Below are 22857 nucleotides of genomic sequence, written 5' to 3' on the forward strand. Positions count from 1 at the left end.
AATTATAATATCACTCTCACTCTATGTATCAGACACACAATTATTTGTACAAGGTCACAAGAAAATTATATGCCAGAAAACAAATATGATACAGTTTCAAATTGCATCAGATCTATAGGTTTGTAAAGGAAGCAGACAGACAGAAAGCAGAATTTAGAAAATTGACTATAGCATAATCCTGCAAATTAAAAAAACTGTCTAGCAACATGCTAATTAGCTTTCACCATCTACAATCTTGCTTCAAAGCTGTGGACAGCCTTAACTCAGCATATTTATGTAACATAGATACAATGGATTCCTGTACTAAATATCAGGCTTTTGAGAGTAAGTGAAAGGTGTTCAACCTTGGGCTTTATCATAACATGCTTTGGAAAAAGTGCATGGTTCATGATGAGTATGCAACAGTAACATATTATTAAGAAGCTCTGATGTGGGTAAATTATGATAATATACAATAATCCTTTCACATATTCTGTGACTACAATCATGTATCAGCAAAATGCTGGCATAATTCTGATTGGTTCTAGACTACTTCTGTCAGAATTTAAAGTCAGATCTACAGACATAATGTGTGATTAAACACTGATGGACCAGATACTAGGATCTTTAATCATTTTAAACTAACCGTTATATGTATGCACAGGAACACAGGTAATATGTTTCCTTTTTGGTAGCTTTTAATAACCTATAAAATGTATCATCTTTTGCAGCAGAGGAAATAGACCTTTTTACAATAAGAGTAAATCATCAAAATACTGACAAACAGCAGTACTTTTCAATGTTATGTAATTTATTTAGCGATTTACTATTTAAATATACTACCACCTGTGATTGATATGTACATGCAGTAGTGGGCAAAACTATGTACCTTCAGTAGTGGGTACAATATGCACATGCAGTAGTGGGTAAAAATATATACCTACAGTAGTGGATAAAATTAAGTACCTACAATAGTGGGTAAATGTTTCTCATGGAAAATGTATTGTCGTTTGGCTTAAGAATGTAACATAAACACATGATACTCATGCAGTTTTTATTCCCCAGCACAAGCCATCCTTAATTAAGGTTCTAAATGTTACTTGTTATATTCGTATTGCAATGCATTGTTTACTTGTTACACAATAGAGTCCAAAAAAAAAAACAAAACAAATAAGAACATGTTATGGGTATCTTCGTTCTGAGGCATGAATATCTTTCTGTTCTGAATTTCCAAGTGCAAATTCACCTCAATTGTTGTCATGATTAACACAGAACAAATATTTCTAACATTCTCTTACATGTCTTCCTTCCTCTGAAGCATGCTAATTAATTATTATACCTGTACTTAGTATCAAAAGACTGTACATACAAACTGTTCAGTGGGGATCATTTGGGATGGGTGGACAAGTGTTGTTAACGTTAAACAGCGGGATTTTCCATATGATGATGAATTGAGACAGTAATATAATTTCTCTCTCTCTGTCTCTGTGTACATGACCAACGTTTCTTTCAGTCTCAGAGTTTGCCCTGTGAATATTTATTTCCAACAACCATTTAAGTGTGAGTCACTTATTCAGAGAGGTTAATTGAACATTTGAACCCATTATTCGAACATATCAACACAGCAGAGAAAGTACATTAACATCCATTGATACATTACCTGGTGTGGTTATTACTTTCATATTCTCTGACTTATTTGTATTTGAACGCAGCATTCAGTTGCTGTATTTATTGGGAGAGTGGCTTGATAATGTAAACATGCTTTAAGACATTCGCTGATCGAGTTTACTGTCAATGGTAGTGACAGTTCTCCCTTATGCATACTTTACTAATTGTTGTGACTGGTCCTCCAATGAAAATGGGCTTCACGCAATCAGACTATCCTGGTTAATAATAATAAATAAATGCCTGTATGCTTCTTAACATGTAGGTTAATGATATGTATAATACAAGGAATGTTACAAAATAGTCCTTCCAAGTGGCCTGCCTTAATAAACTGTACTGTAATGTATGTTTTTGCCAAAGTGCAAGTAATGGCTCTACAAACACAACATGTAACGTAGGTAGCATTTTATATTATATGAGATGTATTAAACACTTTTCCAGAAAATAAACAGCTGTCAGTGTCCTATGCTAACCTACACTGTACGTGGGCTACAACCATAGTGATTAAAAGGTATATATTTAGCAAGATGCGTAGATATTAGGCACTGATGAAACTACAGGCAAAAGCAGTGATTCTGTATGGAATATAAAAAAGCTTGTGACTCATTGATAAGGACAGCCACTTACCAACATGTAAGGAATGGTGTGTGTGTGTGTGTGTGTGTGTGTGTGTGTGTGTGTGTGTGTGTGTGTGTGTGTGTGTGTGTGTGTGTGTGTGTGTGTGTGTGTGTGTGTGTGTGTGTGTGTGTGTGTGTGTGTGTGTGTGTGTGTGTGTGTGTGTGTGTGTGTAGGCATGTGTAGACAAAAACACATGCAGTAAGACCTAATTAAGAGCAGCTACAAAAGTTAGGTGGTTTCGGTAATGGAAAATGCACTGAAAAGGATAATTTCTAGTTCATAAGTGCAGTTGATTTCCACATCTATAATTTTGATTTTGCTACTTTTTGAGTATCAAAACTACTGTGGTCACTAGTGCAAACCATTTTTATATAATAAATACAAAATCATATTCCGGCTTAGAAAAGAACAGCTAATTCTTCATCTGAAAAAAAACAACAATTACAGTTAATGGAGTTTTGTGAAGGAATTCCTGTAGTGACATTTCTGCATTACATTTTTGCAGACTGCCAAAGTTAAGTAGCTGCATTTGCCTAGTTAAAATTACAACATAACTTTATCAGTATCCATAGAATAATAACTGACTTTGTAATGTTGATTCTTAAAAATAGGCACCAAAGATGCAGATTTGTAGCTTAGAAAGTGAAACTGCAAAGTAAGAGTGAAATCACCCTTTTGTGGAAAATATATTTTGAATAGAATCTGAAAAAAATCTGGTAATTACATAGGAGAAAACTAATGAAGGCATGTTCTCACTGAGAGTTTTGGTAGAAACTGTAAGCTACTGATTTCAGTCCAAGGCTGCACTTACAAACTAAAACAGAGACTCACAACTCTGTGAATTTTCAATAGATATTCCTCCAAATGTCTGCTGGATTATAGGCCTCATGGGTGATTATGAGCTGATTATTATACGGGACCTATTTATTTAGTGAGAAAGTAGCAAAGAATTTTGAATTAAACTGGGAGCAGAAGCAGAAGGGCCTGTTTGAGACATCCGGACAAGATCTGAAACTTCATTGTTAATCCAGCCTGCTGTAAACGTCAGCACAATGCTGTTATCATGGCTATGCGTGAAGTCAGATGTAGTGCATATTTTATATATGTCATTGAAGGTGATTTTGAATAGCAAAACAAAAATATACTTTAGGGTGGAAAATGCAATTTCCTTCATTCTCCTATATGTCATTTGCTACACTAATTATGTCATGCAAATCTAGCTATGGTCTATTTCCCATACTAATATCTGGAAGATTTCCAAAGTTACAAAATTATGATTACCAAATAATAATAGAATCTTATAAACTGTGGTGGCTTTCAAAAGTGTTGTTCTTAATTTTCCATAAACTATTTTTGACATGAAATCATAAACTTAGCAGTAAAATATAATCAACATTGTTCCTCAGAGAAAGTTCCTCCTTGGCTGTCGAAAGAATTTTTAAAAGAAAATATTATAGTGTTAGTCAGACTGTTCATACAACCATACAGCCTGACAGCTGAATTTGAAGCAGGTGCTTATTATCTTAAATGAAAGATCAGAACTATGTTAATTATTAACAATTTAAGACTATTTTTGGCACACCTCCTCATGCCCTGTGTGAAACTCTTTCTGTAGAAGTACACTTGAAGAGGTGATTTTTGGATTTGTGGCACAGACTCACATTTTCAGCCAAACTGCACAGTGACAGTGTTACACATAATGACACTGTGCCCAGTATATGTTAATCTAGTAACGGAGTAAGGATTATCAGAATTAGGATAATTTATTGATACATTCACTTAGGCAGTGCTACAAGACCTCACCTCAGCTTACACTGACAAGGAGTAAAGGCTTGTATCCAGTCAAAGGAAGTTAAGGGCATCATGTCAGGTCCCAAATTACAAGGTCAAATGTGGGTGAAGTAAATAATAACAATATTTTGAAATAGAAAAACGTTAACTTTATTTAAGGCAATTGAAAAATAGTAACTTGGACAGGTTTTGCTGCACTAGTGTAAACTATCAACACTGGGGTAGTGGATATATTCAGTGTTTTTGTAATGAGTTTTAGTGAATTTCAGTGGTAAAACTGTGATGGGATATTATCTGAATAAAAATAACCTTGTTGTTAAAAGATATGGACCTTGTTCTGTTTCATGGATGCATTTGCCTATTTTGTTGACTGATTCTGGAAGATTACAAATCTTAGCACTTCCAAAAGTTACTTTAAAGGGTGCAGACCATCACAACCTCAAACGGGCAAGCAGAGAGGCTTCCCTTATTGTTATGAAAACATTAATTCCAGTCAAAGAAGTATTTGTCTGTTAGATGTAGTGAGACTGGTAGATTCTGCATGTGCAAATGTCTCTAGAATGATGACTTATGTTGGTACACTGTGTGTACCCCCATAGCCATTGTAGGGAAATATAGGTGTAGAAGAATAGCTGAAACAGTTACTGGTTCTAAAGACAGTACCTGTGTTAATGTATTATGAACCTCATTAACTGAACTAATACTTAGTAGATTTTGTACCTGCTGTCATTGCCATGATAATCATATTTTTGTGTTGAGAGGTGGGTGACAGAAGGTGGATATGTATAAGTATTTAGGAGTACTAGGTGTTAAACTGTATCTATATATATATATATATATATATATATATATATATATATATATATGCATGTTATATATCTCCCTGAATAATGCATATTTGACTATGAATTCACCACCGTTATACTAAGAAGCACTAGATAATCAGTAAGGAATAATAATTTGAATTCAAAATATCAAACATACTTACATTATGAGTGTCAAAAGAACTAGTTTTCTCCTCAACAGGATTTGTTTTGGCAACTGTTATTTTTAAAGAAAGGCAATGCATAGATGGTGTCATTTTTTTTTCATTTTAAATAATTAAGTATTAGATTTGTCTGCATATTTATAAAACAACCTTGCTCTGAAATGGTAAGGTTACTTCTGGCATCTCAGCAGAATGAAGCACTAAGACTCCTTCAGTCTATGTGCCATATAAAATACTCACAATACTGTTTTATGTCACTAGAAATAAACATACACGCCCCTGGCTTCTTTAGATGAAGTTGATAACCTCAGAGTGATTATTGGAAGATTAGTCTCAGCGCATTATATTGGGCAGCATTAGTGTTATGAGCTACTACCACCAACTTGTTGTCTGTCATAAAACCTAAGTAAAAAAGATGGCATTTCCTTCCTCAGAACGAGATCAGAGTAAAAGGATTTTGGTAATATCTTTCTTTATCTTCCTGTCAGTTGCTTAAGCTTAAGCTTAAGAAACACAGACATTAAGGACAGTATTGTAAATTAACATAAGAAGAAAATACTTTAAAAGTTTTAAGCAACATATAACTGCACAACAGTATGAGCCTTCTGTATGGTTTGTAAAATAATAATGCAAATACTCAATGCATGTTCTTATGTATATAAAGTAATTGTTACATTATCTTCTGTGTTACATTTTTGAAACTGTTAATATCATTTAACTATAACCTGTGAAGGTGGTATAATGTTAAATTTGCACAAACGCTTATACCTGCCATGCTCAAACAGCTCTGTGGCATAAAGAGAGAAAACCTGACTACACCACATGCTTGTAGGAGGTGGAACTGAAAAATGGTATTGAGTGGTCATTGCTGACATGCCTGTCCTGGGGAAGTAGACAGCTTTGGCTCACCAAATAGTTGATGCCTAGTGAGAACACTCAGTCTTGACCCCATGAACTTGAGCCTAGTGATCCCTGACTGTAATGGGCAAGTCACACAGTAACTTCAGGGAGATTCAGCATTGGGTAGCATTATTCCCCTCAGAGGGAGTGCTTTGTTAGTGGAGACAGTATGCTGCCCCACAAGACAAGCCTGTTGAGCCACTCCCTATCACCTGCCTCCCCCCGCAGAGCACATGATCTGTTTGGGGATTCTCAAGCAGGAATGAATGGGCCAAAAGGCTCTTGCCTTTCCCATGAACCCTTTCCCATGAATGCCCAGCTCCATTGATTGTGGAACAAATCAGCTGACTGGGTGCACGTAGAGGAACTGTTATCTTAGTCCTGTGAGGGGAAAAACAAAACAAACAGTGCTAAACAGAAAATGATGTAAGCTAAAATAAAGTTATTCATGTTAATAACTGAGTAAAGAACATTCAATGGTTAAGTCATAATGCTCTGATAAAATACAGTGGGTACACAACTGATCTTAACAGTGCAACTCATTCATTGACAACATTTACTTGTTACAGGCCTAAATCTATGGATCCACAAAACATTAAAGAGCCACGCGCAGTTACACACAGACTCAAACACTTCCACACCCAGCCTTGTCACTAAACTCTCTAGAACTTGCGTCTACAGCGATGGAAGAATATGTCTTTTTGGTCATATTGACTGCATTGATGTGGAAGGAGCAGTCATGTTGATGAGGAGATGCCTTCACTAAGACTGTTCCTAATTATATAGGCCTCTTCCCCAAACTGCCTCATTAGTATGTAGCAGACAGCCTCACATGGTGAAGGATTAACGCTGTCTGAATTTGAAAAGGTTTTCAGAAGGTCTACACATCATGTACACCTCACTGTAACCTTTATGAATTTGGGGCCACAGTCAAATTTAGGGTTATTGGTACCTTAGCCAACCCCCAAGGGACATTGTAGGGACATTGTATGTTAGCGATATGCAGTAAGTTAGTCTTTGTTTCGGTTTGGTAAAACTCTTAAATCAGTGAATATCAGAAAAATATTATGACTCTATTTTAAATAAATTCCAAGCCAAAATCAGGTTACCATGATACACTTCATAAAAACACCTTACAAACTACTGCCTAATTTTAGAAGACAGTAATAGAAGTTACAGATGATAATTATAATCATTTTATTCTGAATACAAACTTGGCATGGTCACTATTTAAAGGACTATTTATTCACTAATGTTGGTAAATAAATTATAAATCTACTTTCTCTTACAAGTATCTTCTGATTTCGGCTTTTCCCGGTTAGGGGTTGCCACAGCAGGTCACCTGTCCGCTCATGATTGGCAGTGGAGTTTTAAAGTGCCGAGTTACCAGCCCGGCGCCCAACCTTCCACAGAAGCCACACACATGCACGCACTCATGCCTAGGGCCAATTTAGAGTATTCAATCCACCTACAGCATGTCTTTGGGATGTGGGAGGAAACCGGAGCACCCGGAGAAAACCCATGCAACTACAGGGAGGGCATGCAAACTCCGCACAGAGGGCACCCCCAGTCTAAGATCGAACCGGAGAACCTCTTGCTGTGAGGCGGCAACGCTAACCGCTGCACTACCGCGGCTGAGTCAGTGAAACTAATAGACTCACTTGAATTGTTCTTCCTGCCTACTAATCACCCAATAACGAAAATAACATCTTCTCAAATAAAAAAAAAATGTTATGCTTTCTAACACTGTCTTTCACTTGCATTGTTGGGAATATAGCTTTTTTGTTACCCCGTAGAAATGTTAATTAGCAGAGGTCTACTGGACTGTATTTTACCAGAGGTTTGGAAGCAATTATTTATTCCTGTACCTTAAGGAAGTAATGTGTATAATGTAGGCAGTTTATAGCACTATACATTCAGTCAGTGTTTTTGCCCAAAGCATTGAAAAGGAAAGTTCACATCCAAATCAAGCGTTATCTTGAAGGAAACAGTATTTTATTACTATAGCAAAATATTACGCATGGTGAACTTCAGGACAGGCCCCCACTCCCATTAGGCAAGGGGCTTCACCACTTCAATTCTTAACTATTTTTTCTAAATCTTTAATTTCTAAATTTCTTTTGCACAACAATAAATGCAAACATGGAATCTAAAACATACAAAAAATCCTTAATTAACAACTGTATCAAGAAATATTAAGAAAAAAATTATATCATAGTAAAAGCTCTTCAAAACTATCCCTCCCAAGCCCTCATCACCATACTTCATTTACATAATAGAAATACTGTTCCCTTCCTCAGTTCAAACATCACTGAACATTTAATAGAAACTATTAGACACACACGCACACACACACACACACACACACACACACACACACACACACACACACAAATCCACCATGCTGTAAATTCCAGACAAATAACTCCATAACACTGCAATGCACTCTGCCATTCCCTTGAAGGGGTGTAACCAGCATTACCAAGAAAATTGCCAGCAGTATTAAACTGCTCCCTTCCTTTCTCTTCCCCTCTATGTAACATTTATGCTACTGCAGATGAATCTATATGCCTCCTATTTTATTTTTTAGACTTTTCTCTAACAGATGAACTTATATCCAAGCTTTTTCCGCTTTTATTTCTTTCTATAATTCTCCTTAACCACCCTAGTTACAATTCACCTACATACTCATTTAAACCTTACCCATACAACAGCCCTTTCAACACTGTTCTCTAATTTCAAATCTGTCTGCAGATTTGTGTTCCCTCACCACAATGCCCCTTCCCCCAACACCAAGCAAACATCATCAGTTGCTTATCTACATCACCTACTCAATCAAAAATCTTTCAACATCACAATCTTGTACCAGCCTAACCTTCCAGTCCAATCCCTGCTCTGTCCTTTAACTTTATTTGTTCAGAGGTAGTCACTACGCTTGACATAATGGTTAAGGTCTCTGCTTCCCATGTACAGGGTAAAAGGTTTCATCCTGATCTCCAGCCAATGACTGTCTGAGGTTCTTCTACCTCCTAAAAACATGCTGAGTATTTCCACCTCAGACTCACCTAAGAATGGCATTAACGCAGACTGTAGATGGTGCCCTATATGGGGAAGAGTTGTATAGACTCAATGCTTTAGCCATTAACTGTAATGCACAATATCCTCCAGATAGGAGAACATGGATCACAGACTGTGCACTGTGTCACAGACAGCACACTGTGTCGGGGTTTAGCTACTCAGTGTTGTAAAAACTGTCTTTAGGTGACCTGGCTCTAGGTGATTCAGTTGTGTTAAGTAAAGTTGCTGGTGATTAGTGAGGAACTGACCTACTCAATGGGCCCATATTAATTGTTGGAGGGGTGTATGTGCCCCTATTGGCCAGTGCATGCCTGACATAAATCCAAGTAGTCCTGAGTCAGTAAGCTACTGGATAGAAAAAAGGAGGCTGGACATCCCCTGTATCCAGGAGTGCATGAGGAGGAGGCTAGACTAGAAATGGTGTGGGGATTGTGGTGAGGGAAAGGCTTCTGAAAACCTGAGGGATGTCATTGGAATTAGTGATAGACTCCAGCCTAATGATAGGGCACTATTCACAATCTCAACCTATGCACCACAGCAGGGTTGTGATAGTAGGGAAAAAGAGTGCTTTCAGACAGCAGCTTTATGACCTAGTAGATAAAACAGGACAACATGAATTGGTGTTGATAATGGGAAACCTAAATACACATATCGGGATAGACAGAACAGGATATGAGGACTACCTCAGTCCACATGATTGGGGCAACAGGAATAAGAAAGAAGAGGTCATTCCAAACTTCTGTCTGGCAAATGGCTTGATGTTGGCAAATACATAGTTCAGCAAAAGAGGCAGTCACAAGATCACATAGAAGAGTGTCCAACATACATGTAGACTTCCTCCTAGTAAAGAAAGGGCACTGGGATAGAATCAGTGATTGTAAAGTTAACCCCAGTGAAACAGCTGGCCCACAACATAAATCACTGGCTACCACAATCCCCTGCAAGCAGTGGTCAGATAAGTCTCTAAAGTCGACAGAGACTTGGCTGAAGACCAGGAAGTTGACTGGAGAAAAAGCATAAGAATTACTCATGGATCCAGCACCTCAGGAAGAAGGAACAAATAGGTGCAGTTAAAGATAAATGACAGCACCTCAAAATAGCATGTGTAAGGACTATAGAATAGATATGTGGCCAAGCCATATATAGAAATAAGTTACATAAGGAAAGCTGATGAAGGAATGCAGAAGTCCAGGAAGTCATCAAAAGAAAGAAGGAGTGTTGGAAAAAGTGGGAGATAAAAAAGATGGACCAGACTAGGATGAAATACTGGCTGGCTAAGAAACAGGCTAAGAAAAGAGTTGCAACAGCAAAGAATGAGGCATCAGAGATGCTGTACCAACTTCTGGAAAGTGACTCAGTAGATGGCACAAAGAAACTATATCAGGTTGCAACGCAAAGACAGAAAGATAAAGAAGAGAGTTAGACAGCTTTCATAACGGATGTCAGCAACAACCTGCTGACCGGTCCACAGGACATTAAAGGATGATGAAAGGTGTACTTCCAGCAGCTTCTGAATGAATAAAATCCCACAGAAGCTGTACTGCCCTGTGCCTACAATGAGAGAAAAGGAGGAGCCCAGGACAGAAGAAATAAAAACAGCACTAAGGAAAATGAAGTCAGGAAAAGCAGCAGGCTCAGATGAGGTCACAGCAGATGTGATGAAAACACCAGGTGTGATATGGTAGAAATGGCTCCTGAGGGTTCTCATAGCAGTATGGAGAGAAAAGTGTATCCCAGGTGACTGGCAGTTCAGATTCAGATCAGGATGCAGCACAACTTACCCGATGTTTGCAGTGACACAGATAGTTGAAAAGAAACTAGTGATGAGAAAAGGGTAAATTGGGCATTCCTATACTTTGAGAAATATGTAACAAGGTTCCATAAAAGCTGATGTGTGCAATCCTTGTTTGTAGTGACACAGATATTTGAAAAGAAGCTAGAGATGAGGAAAGGGTAAAGTGGGCTTTCCTACATTCTGAAAAAGCATATGACAAGGTTCCAAGACAGCTGATTTGGGCAGTCCTGCAGCCATTCAAAGTCCAAAAAACATTGGTAGAATTTAGTGTAGGCTATGTACAAGGACCCAGTAACTCAAGTACAAACAGTGTTTGGACTCTCAGGGGGGTTTCCTGATGGCGTGGTTGTGCATCATTTTTCAGCTCTGAGCTCAGTGGTGTTATAATGGCGATGGACTATATTAGAAAGCATGTCTGAGCGGACAGATCAACAAAGTGTCTGTATGCAGATGATGTGGCATTACAGGCATACTCTGATCAAGAACTTCAGCAAAGAATAGGGGAATGGAATGCAAAACGGAAGCACGTGATGAAACTGAATTCAGATAAGACAGTGGTAAAGGCAGCAAATGGGGAAATCAAAAGAAACTGAGAACTGAGATAGTAGGTAAAATAGTGGAAAAGGTTAACAACTTCAAGTATCTGGGAGGAGTGATTGAGGAGAAGGGAAGTCTGAATGAGTAGGTCAAAGCTAGAATGAGATGGGACGCAGAGAGCTGGCACAGAGCGTTATGAGTAGTGTATGGCAGAAGAATGACAAAGAGGTTGAAAACTAAGGTGTACAAAACAGTGGTGTGCCCAGTATTACTGTATGGTACAAAATCCTGGGCAGTAAAGGCAAAACAGTTGAGAAGACTAGAGGTGATGGAGCTGAAGTTCCAGAGATGGATGGTACAATGCACACTATGGGACAGACGAAGAAAAGAAGACATAAGAACAAAGGCCAAAGTAGCTCCAATTGCAGACAAATTTAAAGATATCAAATTACAGTGGTTCAGGCAGAAAAGAAGAGAATCTGGGGGTCTGTATTAAATTCTCGAAGTCTGACAATACTGAATACGATATTGTTGACACAAGAATAGTGAAAGCACACTACATCGAAAGTTTAAACTGAAAATCTCTGTAGGGGGCGATTTCCATTTGCTTCAATGTAGTGCATTCTCGGAGTTGGTATATTTAAGTAGGGGGGATGTGGGGGTGCAGGGGGGGCTTGTTCCTCTGCCTACACACTATTTATTTATTTTTTTTGTTTTTGTTTTATTTAATATTTTATTTTGGTTTCGATGGTTTAAAACTTCGATCACTAAAGGTCGATCTTTGGGGATTCAAAGTTATAAACCTTCGAGATTATAATATAGACCCGAATCTGGTGAAGAAGATTTGGGACAGGCAGGAAGTAGGCAAGAAGAAATGAGAAAGTCCAGCAAAGAGATGGATGGATTATGTGAAAGAAGACTTGCGACAGTCAAGCATGACTGTTGAAGAAGCTAGAAGTGTGGCATTAAATCAAGACAGGTGGCAAAAGTTGGCAGAACACCCTGGACCCCATGTAGAAAATAAGAAAAAACAGTGTTGATGATGGTGATGATGAGCCAATTACTACACTCAAAGGGACTATTGAGGAGCCTAGCCCAAATTCCCAGTTGCCCCCTCTCCCCAAGCACTGCCTAATTAAGTGACTTGCTCAGTAGGCACTCAACAACTGAGTGAATAAAATCCTGTCTCCAAGGAACTGCAGACCATAGCATTAACCTGCCCCTAACCATTCATTCACTGATTTTCTTGATTGCTCTGCTTTTTTTCTCCTCCCTTCTGATCAACCTTCCTCACCCCCTCCTTACCCAAAACTCTCTTCCTGCTTCCTATCATTCCTATTCAGGACCAAGCTTTTCATTCACTGCTTTATCCCCCTCATCTTCACCTCCTCCACCTCCTGACCTAATTTCTCCATATCATTAACTTCAACCATCCTGTCAATATCTGCATCTCCAGTCACTTTTCCTGTTCCAAATTCCACCCCCCCCCCTCTCGTCACACACACACAAAAAAACAGAACTGGCAACCACTTTCTACTTCCCAATCATATATTCTCATCCAAATATTTTGCATTTCCTGCCACAGTCTTTGTGCTATCTCACAAACCTATCACATATTTAAGCTCATAGTGCTCTTATAGGTTTAGAGGTTCATTGGCAAGTACTAGGCTAACTGCTGTTGCAGGCCATTTTAAGCATAGGCATTCCATTTTTGTGCTTTAAATAACCTATTCTACTTGGTTGTAGAGTGTCCTTTTCCATCACATGGTTGATAATTATATATATTACCCTCTCATAAATAAATAAATAAATAATAAAAGAATAAAAAACCAGGGATCATACCATAGATAATTTCAGAGGACCCATGAATGGGATAAAGCATTTAGTAGCTGACTCTGTCTATTACTAGTACATGAAGCAGTCCTGGGGTACATTTTCTGTTTCCCATCCATAGATCTAAGCTACATTTCAAAATGGGCAGGGATGAACTTTATTTTATGTGAATAAGCAGTCTGTTCCACAACAGTGGTACCCTCTATGAGATACACTTGTCCCTCCAAATCATTCTGTTGATGTTGGAGTAGATGTTTAGATCCCTATACCAAGTATTTCTGATGCCATTTGACTTGTTGGCATGCAGTAAATCCATCAGCAATTGGTCAGAGAATGCCTTATATGCCAGACACAAGTCAACTTTCAGCAGTTTGTAGGATACTGAGTATAGAAACAGGGGTTTGAATCAATCCATGTAAAACATGTTGTTTAGGCCTTGCATCCTTTTAGAAAGGTATCTCTGTGGGCTTTCCAGTTGCTACATGTGTCTGGACAGATACATGTCAAAGGGGGCATTATATTCAATGACTGGCCTAATGAGGTCTGGGTTAAGGTGGACAATGGCTTCCCTAGATCTAGACACAATCTTTTTGTATATAAACTATACAACATAGAAAGACTTTCTTACAACAACAGACGAAATGTTAGTCAAAGTCAGATCCCTATTTACATAAGTTCCCAAATCCTGAACAACTGAGTCAACTCTTAGGGGTGTATTGTCAATGCTGTTGTTCCCTGTGGTAGATGACTTCCCGAAGTATGCAATCATGCATTTTTTTGCCATTTAGTTTCAGACCATGATTTTGATATCTGTTATTTATTTGAGACAAATCTTCTTGCAGGATGGCTAAGTCATTTGAGGATTCAATGACTGCTCCTAGCTTACAGTTATCTGCAAACTTAGTCAGCCCTTTGGTATTGTTTTTTACTTCAGAAAAATAGATAAACAGTAAAGGCCCCAGCACAGAACCCTGGGGGACTCCACTGGTGACTGGTCTCTTTGTGGAGGTAACTTCCCCTATTTTGATTTTCTGCATCATATCTGTGAGCCAGTTTGCAATCCGGCAGGTGACATAGGAGTTCAGTCCCAGTTTATTTATCTTTTCTATTATGCCTGAGTGAGGAATTGTGTCAAAAGCTTTGGCCAGGTTTTGGTATGTGGTGTGTACCATTTTACCCTCATCCATTGCTTTGATGACCTTTTCAAAAAAATTCCATCAGGTTGACTAAGTATGATGTGCCCTTCAGGAACCCAAACTGAGATAAGTCCAGTGTTTGAAGGTTCCCTATGTCCTGAATGATTAGTTCCATGATAATTTGTTCCATGGCTTTGCATATGATGCTGGTCAGACTTATGGGTCTGGAAACTGCCTGGGTCTGTGGAAGGTCCTCCCTTATCTAGGGGAATGACTGTAGCTGTTCCCTACCCATATAGTACAAAACCTGTATGGAAGCTGAGACTGAACAGTGTTGTTAGATATGTGACTAAATTGTGCTTCATACTATTTAAGATGCATCCAGGAATATTCTCAGGACCTATTAATGTAGTATTTGTAGCTTCTGATAGCTCTTTTAGGATTTGGTCTCCTTCCTACATCCACATCTCCAATACACTATCTCTCTCACGTCATCTCATCCTGTAGTCTCTGCAGTGTTTTATACCATTTATGAATTAGTCTTGAATGCAGTTTGTACAGTGGGCCTACCTTCTTCAGTTATTCCACCATTCTCCACATTTCATCTTACACCTCACCCTCTACCCACAGCTCACTCTTCTTCACCCTACTTTTCTCAACGTTTACATCCTACTTCCCTCCTGCCCCTCACCTAAATACCTATATCTAATTCCAATCTTCCAATTCTGTTTTCTGTTGAATTGTAACCAACTTCCTGCTTCTAACACAACTCTCCCTTTCCCTCTTCAAGCCCCTCTAATGCCATACTACATACTTAACCATTACACAACTACTCTGTATGCCAAGCAGTCTCCACTCCTTATATAGAAACTTTTTTTTCACTTCCTCATAGCTGCACACCTCTCTCCACTTCTTGAGATCTAATGCCCTATTAGCCTTTTGAGTCTTCAAAATAGAGCCCTTACTGCAACCAAGATAACTGGGGTTTGAGTACCAGCCCTGGCAGTGGAAAAGGCAAGGAAGGAGAGAAATGAATGGGCATGTCCTTTCTGTCTTTCTTAGGGGAAGAGGAGAAAGCAGGCATTCAAAAAGCCTACAGACAAGTGCTATTTCTCCAGTGGTGTCTGGGGAAACCACTTCCTGATTACGAAATGAGGGATGGCTATTTGCTGGTAATGTCCTTTGCAGAAGTGAGAGACATCCAGTAAGATTAGCCCATTGTATGTCCCTCTTCTATTCTGTAAGGTGTCTATATTAGAACATCGAAGTCTTGAAACTTCAAATGGTCTAATATCAACCCCTATTCAGCGAACGCTGAAAATAGCAAACATGCAGAACAGCAATTTTTTTCCCAGGGAAAAAATTCGCTGTTCCGAAACACATACACACAACACAAGCACACCAAAAAAAACAGCAATCCACACACATACACTTAAAATCCTACATCTAACCCTACACTAAACTGTACATACACTATCTATCCACTTACCGTAACCCAAACCCTAACCCTAAGGTCCGTCACTATCGCAAACTCACCTCACCCTTGCCCTAACCCAAGCTCACCTACCCCGCCCTAACCCTAACGTCCGTCACAATCGCACACTTACCTGACCTGCGCCCTAACTCACCTAACCCGTGCCCTAACCCTTACATCCACACAATCGCACACTTACCTGAACCTGACCCGTAACTTTCCACCATAGTGCTAAAAATAGCGAAGCCACAGAAATGGCCAACCAAATTCTTTCCCTAGGAAAAAATTTGGTGTTCTGCAGCTTCGCTATTTTCAGCGTTCGCTGAATAGGGGTCGATATTAGAACATTTGAAGTTTCAAAACTTCAATGTTCTAATATAGACCCTCTGTAAGTCAGGTGTCCATAGGGGAAATGTAGGGGTAAAATGAAACCCCACAAACCACTCCAGATGGCTGTCTGAATGATGGCCCCTCCCTGGCTAGTCTTGTTCTGGTGATGGGGAACAAATGGGCTGACTGGCTGGGAGGGGCTGATGATCAGCAGGAGCAAAGAGTGCTAAGCATATTATCTCTCTGGGCCAGCCCCTCTGGGGCTGTACCATAGAGGAATGAGAATACACCAAGACACAACAATTTCAGAGCTTCTGCCTTTTTTCTCAAATTGCACTTAAATTCTTATTGCTTTAAGGATTACACTTATGGTCCTCAAGCATGCAAAGGGAACCCCTTAAATCCATACATCCTCTACCACTCTCTAATCTTCCCCCCAATTTTTAATTGTTAGTTTAAAAACTTTTCTCATTATACAATTCAGTAAATTTAATAAACTGACCTTCCACTCCAAGACCATCTTAAATTTCCTGTCCATGTGCTTACACATCTATTTATCTAACTTCTCCAACACCATCTGTCTGACAGTCCCTACTTCCCATGTACAGAACTTCCACCTTAAAAGGACATTCTCAGACTCAGTAATCCTCTGTGCTATATTAGCTGACACAGCCCTAAAATCAGGCATACCCTAACCCCTCTTTAGATATCAGCCCTGATTTCTCTCTCCTCCCACACATACCTATCACAAACATTTTGCATCTCCTCTTACTATGCATTTTGTCAACTAATGCCCACACCTTCACACCCTTCAACAAACACAAAAGGAGCAATGCCATTACTCCAGTTCCCCAACTCATGCCCATTAGTGGCCCTAATTTCCCTGACCACCTACATAGCATCTACCAACCCAGTTCCTAAACTCTGTCATGTTCTGGTCCCTATTCTCTCCATCCATTTGAATCACCCTATCCCCAAGGTACTTCTGTCTCCATTGTACAGGGTAATACTGAAAACAGTTCTCACTAGCAAGATGTAATAACCTGCTACTTCTGGAAATGATAAAGTAACTCTACCCCCCCCCCCCACACTCAAAACTGTCAAATCTATCTAATACCAGGGGTAACATTTAATGCTCATCTTCCACCAACAATCTTCAGTCATCTCTAAATAAATTCAAACATTCTAACTGCTCTTATCTGTTTCTCACCTTTGTAATCCTTTACACTAGTTTTTACATTATGATCAAGGAGACCGTTGAGGACAAAAGACAGCCTTACCTCATCCTTTTCCCCAATAAGACAGCATTCACCATTCTCCCATTAATCTTCAGCCTCACCTATGTCTACAAACTCTCACCACATTAGCAAGCTGCCCCATGCATAAAAGAATCAGTTAACTATAAAAAAAAGCTTTATGTACATCCGTTAGAACTGCATGGACTTTTCCCTACTCCTTTCTTTTCTTCATCTTCCACGAAGTTCAGAAACAGCCCCCAGTCCTCAGATAACAGCCTTCCCTTGATGAAATCTACCTGAGTTGCTCCGTCACTTAAGGTAAGACTAACTCCAACCAAGCCATCAAATCTCTTGCAGCATCATCTATACTTTATATTGTACAGGGATATTAGTGTACAATTTGCTGGGCCCTTGAACTCCCCCATTCCAGTTGAGTACAGTAAACACCTCCTCCATAAAACTTGGTGTACACCCAATTTTATGAAGTAAGTCCGCCAATGCAGTACCAACTTCCAGATTCACCATTTTATAAAAATGAATTGGAACATCATCACCAGTCTAATAGCTGCCCCAACTTCCCATTAACCAATAATTTTGTAAAATCAAACTCTACCCTCCTCTCCCACCACATTACACTACTACTCTGCGATCCTTTCCACTTACCCTTCCCCCTTTTATAGAGATCTCCATAAAATTCCCTAAAAACTCACATATCACTCTATTTGACACCACCCTTTTTCCTTTGACTCTCTTTACTACCCTTACCTGTCTCGTCTTTTCTTTCATTCTCCATGGTAACAACTTTAAGTTAAACTCTTCTTTCCCGTGCCTGAGCTCCCCAATTCTTTTGGGGTTACTTCTATTTCTTGCTTTCAACTGTGACTTCATCTGACAGTTCCTCATTGTAATAAAGTCCTCCTGTCCATGCATTATTATTTGCAGCAGCTTTCGACATATAATGTCTTTACATATTTTTTTTACATACACTAATCAGAATACAGCCATTTGTACAGCCATTCACATCTTACTAATATATATAGCTGATAGTAGTCATATCACTGTTCAATAGCATAGTCTCTCAAACTGCTACAAACAAAACCTTGTTGTGAAACCATGTCATTTATAAATCATAACCTATAAATGCTGAATGCAAAATTATATTTAACATTTAGATAAAATACAAAAATATGATGCACATTTTATTCTACAAAAGCATTCAAATAAAAATGAATTCCCCAAACAAACCCAAATACATATCCCAACTGCTTCAGTGTCTTTGTGTCCACAAACCCCTTAAAAAATAAAATAACACAGACACAGTGTTACTTTTTAATAAGCGTTTAATGTCAAGCGAAACAACAGTCACAATAAATTGGTCAGTTTTCACTGCAAAGATAAAACAAAAACAATTGTTTGTTCAGCCATATTAAACATATACAATTTATATGCAAGCTATCAAAGCTCAGAAACCCTTTCCCCAAAAGATTAGTGACTGTTGCTATGGGAGACCTTTCAAGTAAAAACAGAGATGCAGTAATGTTTTCACATAACCAGCTCCACAGGTATCTTTGGTCACCATAAGCTGGTCAGTGGTTGTTTTCACTATAATTATGGGTCAGACACTTCTCCCCTCATTCTATACTTGCCTTCTTCCATACTTTTGGAATGCCACCTCTGCTATTGATGTGCTAGTCTAAATTTAAGATTTTCCATCTTGTCCAGACTTCTCCTCTACCATCAAACACCCAAACAATGCTGACATATGAAGAAACATGTACAGAGGAAAACAAAAAGACTTAGTAAAAATGAGCCACACACTACAGTAGCATCATCCTTACTCACCTGTCACTTATTAAAAGGTTAATTTTGATTCGCTTTTTCAAACTGTTGAAGACTTCCTATCCAATGGCTATTCAAACCATTATCAGCTGGCCTATTATCTCATGCAGGCACCTTCCCTTTCAAATGCATCCTGTGCATTTTAATTCTTTTCTTCACCTTTACTTATCTAATTAACTTCAGGAGTTTCATAATACTGTAGTATTAGTCATATCTGTAGAACTAGTTGTGTGTGTAGCCTTGTTCCATTCAAGCAGATAGTGTTGAAAATCCAACTGCACACAGTACATTTGTCTCACTATAAGTCAATAGTAGTACTGTATCACGATAACTTAGTAGTACTGTTGCACTATAACTTAATAGTAGTACTGTCTCACTATAACTTAATAGCAGTACTGTATCACTATAACTTAACAGAAGTACTGTATCACTATAACTTAGTACTATATCACTATAACTTAATAGCAGTACTGTATCACTATAACTTAATAGTAGTACTGTATTACTATAACTAAGCAGTACTGTATCACTATACCTTAATAGCAGTACTGTATCACTATAATTTAATAGCAGTACTGTATCACTATAACTTAATAGTAGTACTGTCTCACTATAACTTAATAGCAGTACTGTATCACTATAAATTAATAGTAGTATTGTATCACTATAACTTAATAGCAGTACTGTATCACTATAACTTAACAGTAGTACTGTCTCGCTATAACTTAATAGCAGTACTGTATCACTATAACTTAATAGTAGTACTGTATTACTATAACTAAGCAGTACTGTATCACTATACCTTAATAGCAGTACTGTATCACTATAATTTAATAGCAGTACTGTATCACTATACCTTAATAGCAGTACTGTATCACTATAACTTAATAGCAGTACTGTATCACTATAACTTAATAGCAGTACTGTATCACTATAACTTAATAGCAGTACTGTATCACTATAAATTAATAGTAGTATTGTATCACTATAACTTAATAGCAGTACTGTATCACTATAACTTAATAGTAGTACTGTCTCACTATGACTTAGCAGTACTGTATCACTATAACTTAATAGCAGTACTGTATCACTATAACTTAATAGTAGTACTGTATCACTATAACTTAATAGCAGTACTGTATCACGATAACTTAATAGTAGTACTGTATTACTATAACTAAGCAGTACTGTATCACTATACCTTAATAGCAGTACTGTATCACTATAATTTAATAGCAGTACTGTATCACTATAACTTAATAGTAGTACTGTCTCACTATAACTTAATAGCAGTACTGTATCACTATAAATTAATAGTAGTATTGTATCACTATAACTTAATAGTAGTACTGTCTCACTATAACTTAATAGCAGCACTGTATCACTATAACTTAATAGTAGTACTGTCTCACTATGACTTAGCAGTACTGTATCACTATAACTTAATAGCAGTACTGTATCACTATAACTTAATAGCAGTACTGTATCACTATAACTTAATAGTAGTACTGTCTCACTATAACTTAATAGCAGTACTGTATCACTATAAATTAATAGTAGTATTGTATCACTATAACTTAATAGCAGTACTGTATCACTATAAATTAATAGTAGTATTGTATCACTATAACTTAATAGCAGTACTGTATCACTATAACTTAATAGTAGTACTGTACCACTATAACTTAATAGCAGTACTGTATCACTATAACTTAATAGCAGTACTGTATCACTATAACTTAATAGTAGTACTGTCTCACTATAACTTAATAGCAGTACTGTATCACTATAAATTAATAGTAGTATTGTATCACTATAACTTAATAGCAGTACTGTATCACTATAACTTAATAGTAGTACTGTATCACTATAACTTAATAGCAGTACTGTATCACTATAACTTAATAGTAGTACTGTACCACTATAACTTAATAGCAGTACTGTATCACTATAACTTAATAGCAGTATTGTATCACTATAACTTAATAGCAGTACTGTATCACTATAACTTAATAGCAGTATTGTATCACTATAACTTAATAGCAGTACTGTATCACTATAACTTAATAGTAGTACTGTATCACTATAAATTAATAGTAGTATTGTATCACTATAACTTAATAGCAGTACTGTATCACTATAACTTAATAGCAGTACTGTATCACTATAACTTAATAGCAGTATTGTATCACTATAACTTAATAGTAGTACTGTATCAGTATAACTTAGTACTGTATCACTATAACTTAATAGCAGTACTGTATCACTATAACTTAAAAGCAGTATTGTCTCACTATAACTTAATAGTAGCACTGTCTCACTATAATTTTAATAGTAGTATTGTATTTGTGGTATTCAGTGCCATGGTTAAGCACATTAATGTGAGAAAATAACTTCAGTGGAACAAGAAATGCAAAAAGCTGCTTTCCTTGTTTAGCTGAAAAGATCGTCTCATATTTAATGTTACTTCTGGCTCACAGCTCTATGGAATTGCAATCCAGATTGCTGGCAGTCTGGAATGCTACTCCTAATTATCTGATGGCAGGTAGATATTGAACAGTTAAGCCTTCTTGGCTGCCCCATGTGACTTTTCTGCATTCATCCTCATTCAGCAGGGAGCAGTCCCTTATTATATTTTATCTAACTGTATAAATATATGTGTTCCCACCACCACTTTACTAGTACCAGTTAAGACACACTGGACAGTATCAGGTACCCCAGATCCCTGAAAGTTATTAGCTGTGTCATACTTTGAGCAGCATTTACTCTTGCAGAAGCAGCAAAACACCAGCCACATCAACTTCCCACCTGCATGACTCTAAGCTCATTGTTTGTAGAAGGTGCTGCTGCCTGCCACCATATTCTGGTCCCTTTAATAACATGAGAGTGAAATTTCCCTGCTTCCTGAATATTTTTGTAGTAGCTGGTAACAGGGCAAATCAGCTTTACTACTTCCCTTATCTGCCTCATGTGCCGGACAACAGCCATAAGCTCCAGGCTCCACTGATGACCAGTAGTAATTTTCAGCTATTTGTACCCCATGCCCAACCACTGGCCATTGTCACACACTTCTGCCTACTGACCTGCTTAATTAGACAATCTTTTGTTTGGAAACTGTTCAGTTTCATTGATAAATTTATCAGATTTTGCTGAGACACTCTCCACTCAATTCCAAAAGACTTGCTCTCAGTGTAAGTGACCAGTTACACTGAGAGCAGGTGTTTTGGAATCTGGTCACCATAGTAAGCTTGTTTATAGATAAGACTTACACTGAAGTAAGACACACTGAATGCAAGTCTTTCAGATTCAGAGCAGACTTACATTGAGAGCAACTCTTTTGGAAACTGTCTCTCTACCTTTCCTACCAGACCTGTCTGTCCAGTTGACCTGCAGATATAAATGTAGAAGTCCTTTTAACAACTCCTTCACCTATTTTATATATGTGCCTTTCTGGGTCTTGACCCTCTACTCCCTCCCTTAAGCCAGTAATGCTTAAATTTTCTCTCCAAGTCTTGTCCTCTAAAATCTTCCTGATTACTCACTAACTACTGATTGTGTCTTATAACGCTCCCAGCTCATACTCCTGCTTTGCAATACAGGTTTCTAGTTCTTTTATTCTTGTATCTTGCTGATGTACGGTACAACTGTGACACTCT

At 38.0% G+C, this 22857-nt stretch overlaps 1 protein-coding gene across 1 annotated transcript in view; it reads left to right on the forward strand.

Annotated features, from left to right (window-relative positions):
- Window positions 1-580: 580 nt before the first annotated feature.
- Window positions 581-22857, forward strand: part of LOC122793251 — a 234987-nt gene continuing 212710 nt past the window's right edge. The window contains exon 1 of the mRNA XM_044061105.1: window positions 581-651. The gene's annotated coding sequence lies outside the window, so the exon portion shown is untranslated. The remainder of the gene's footprint in view (window positions 652-22857) is intronic.

The sequence above is a fragment of the Protopterus annectens genome, chromosome 2.part0 (genome assembly GCF_019279795.1).
Source record: "Protopterus annectens isolate FY-2018-M chromosome 2.part0, PAN1.0, whole genome shotgun sequence".
NCBI classification, from domain to species: Eukaryota; Metazoa; Chordata; order Ceratodontiformes; family Protopteridae; genus Protopterus; species Protopterus annectens.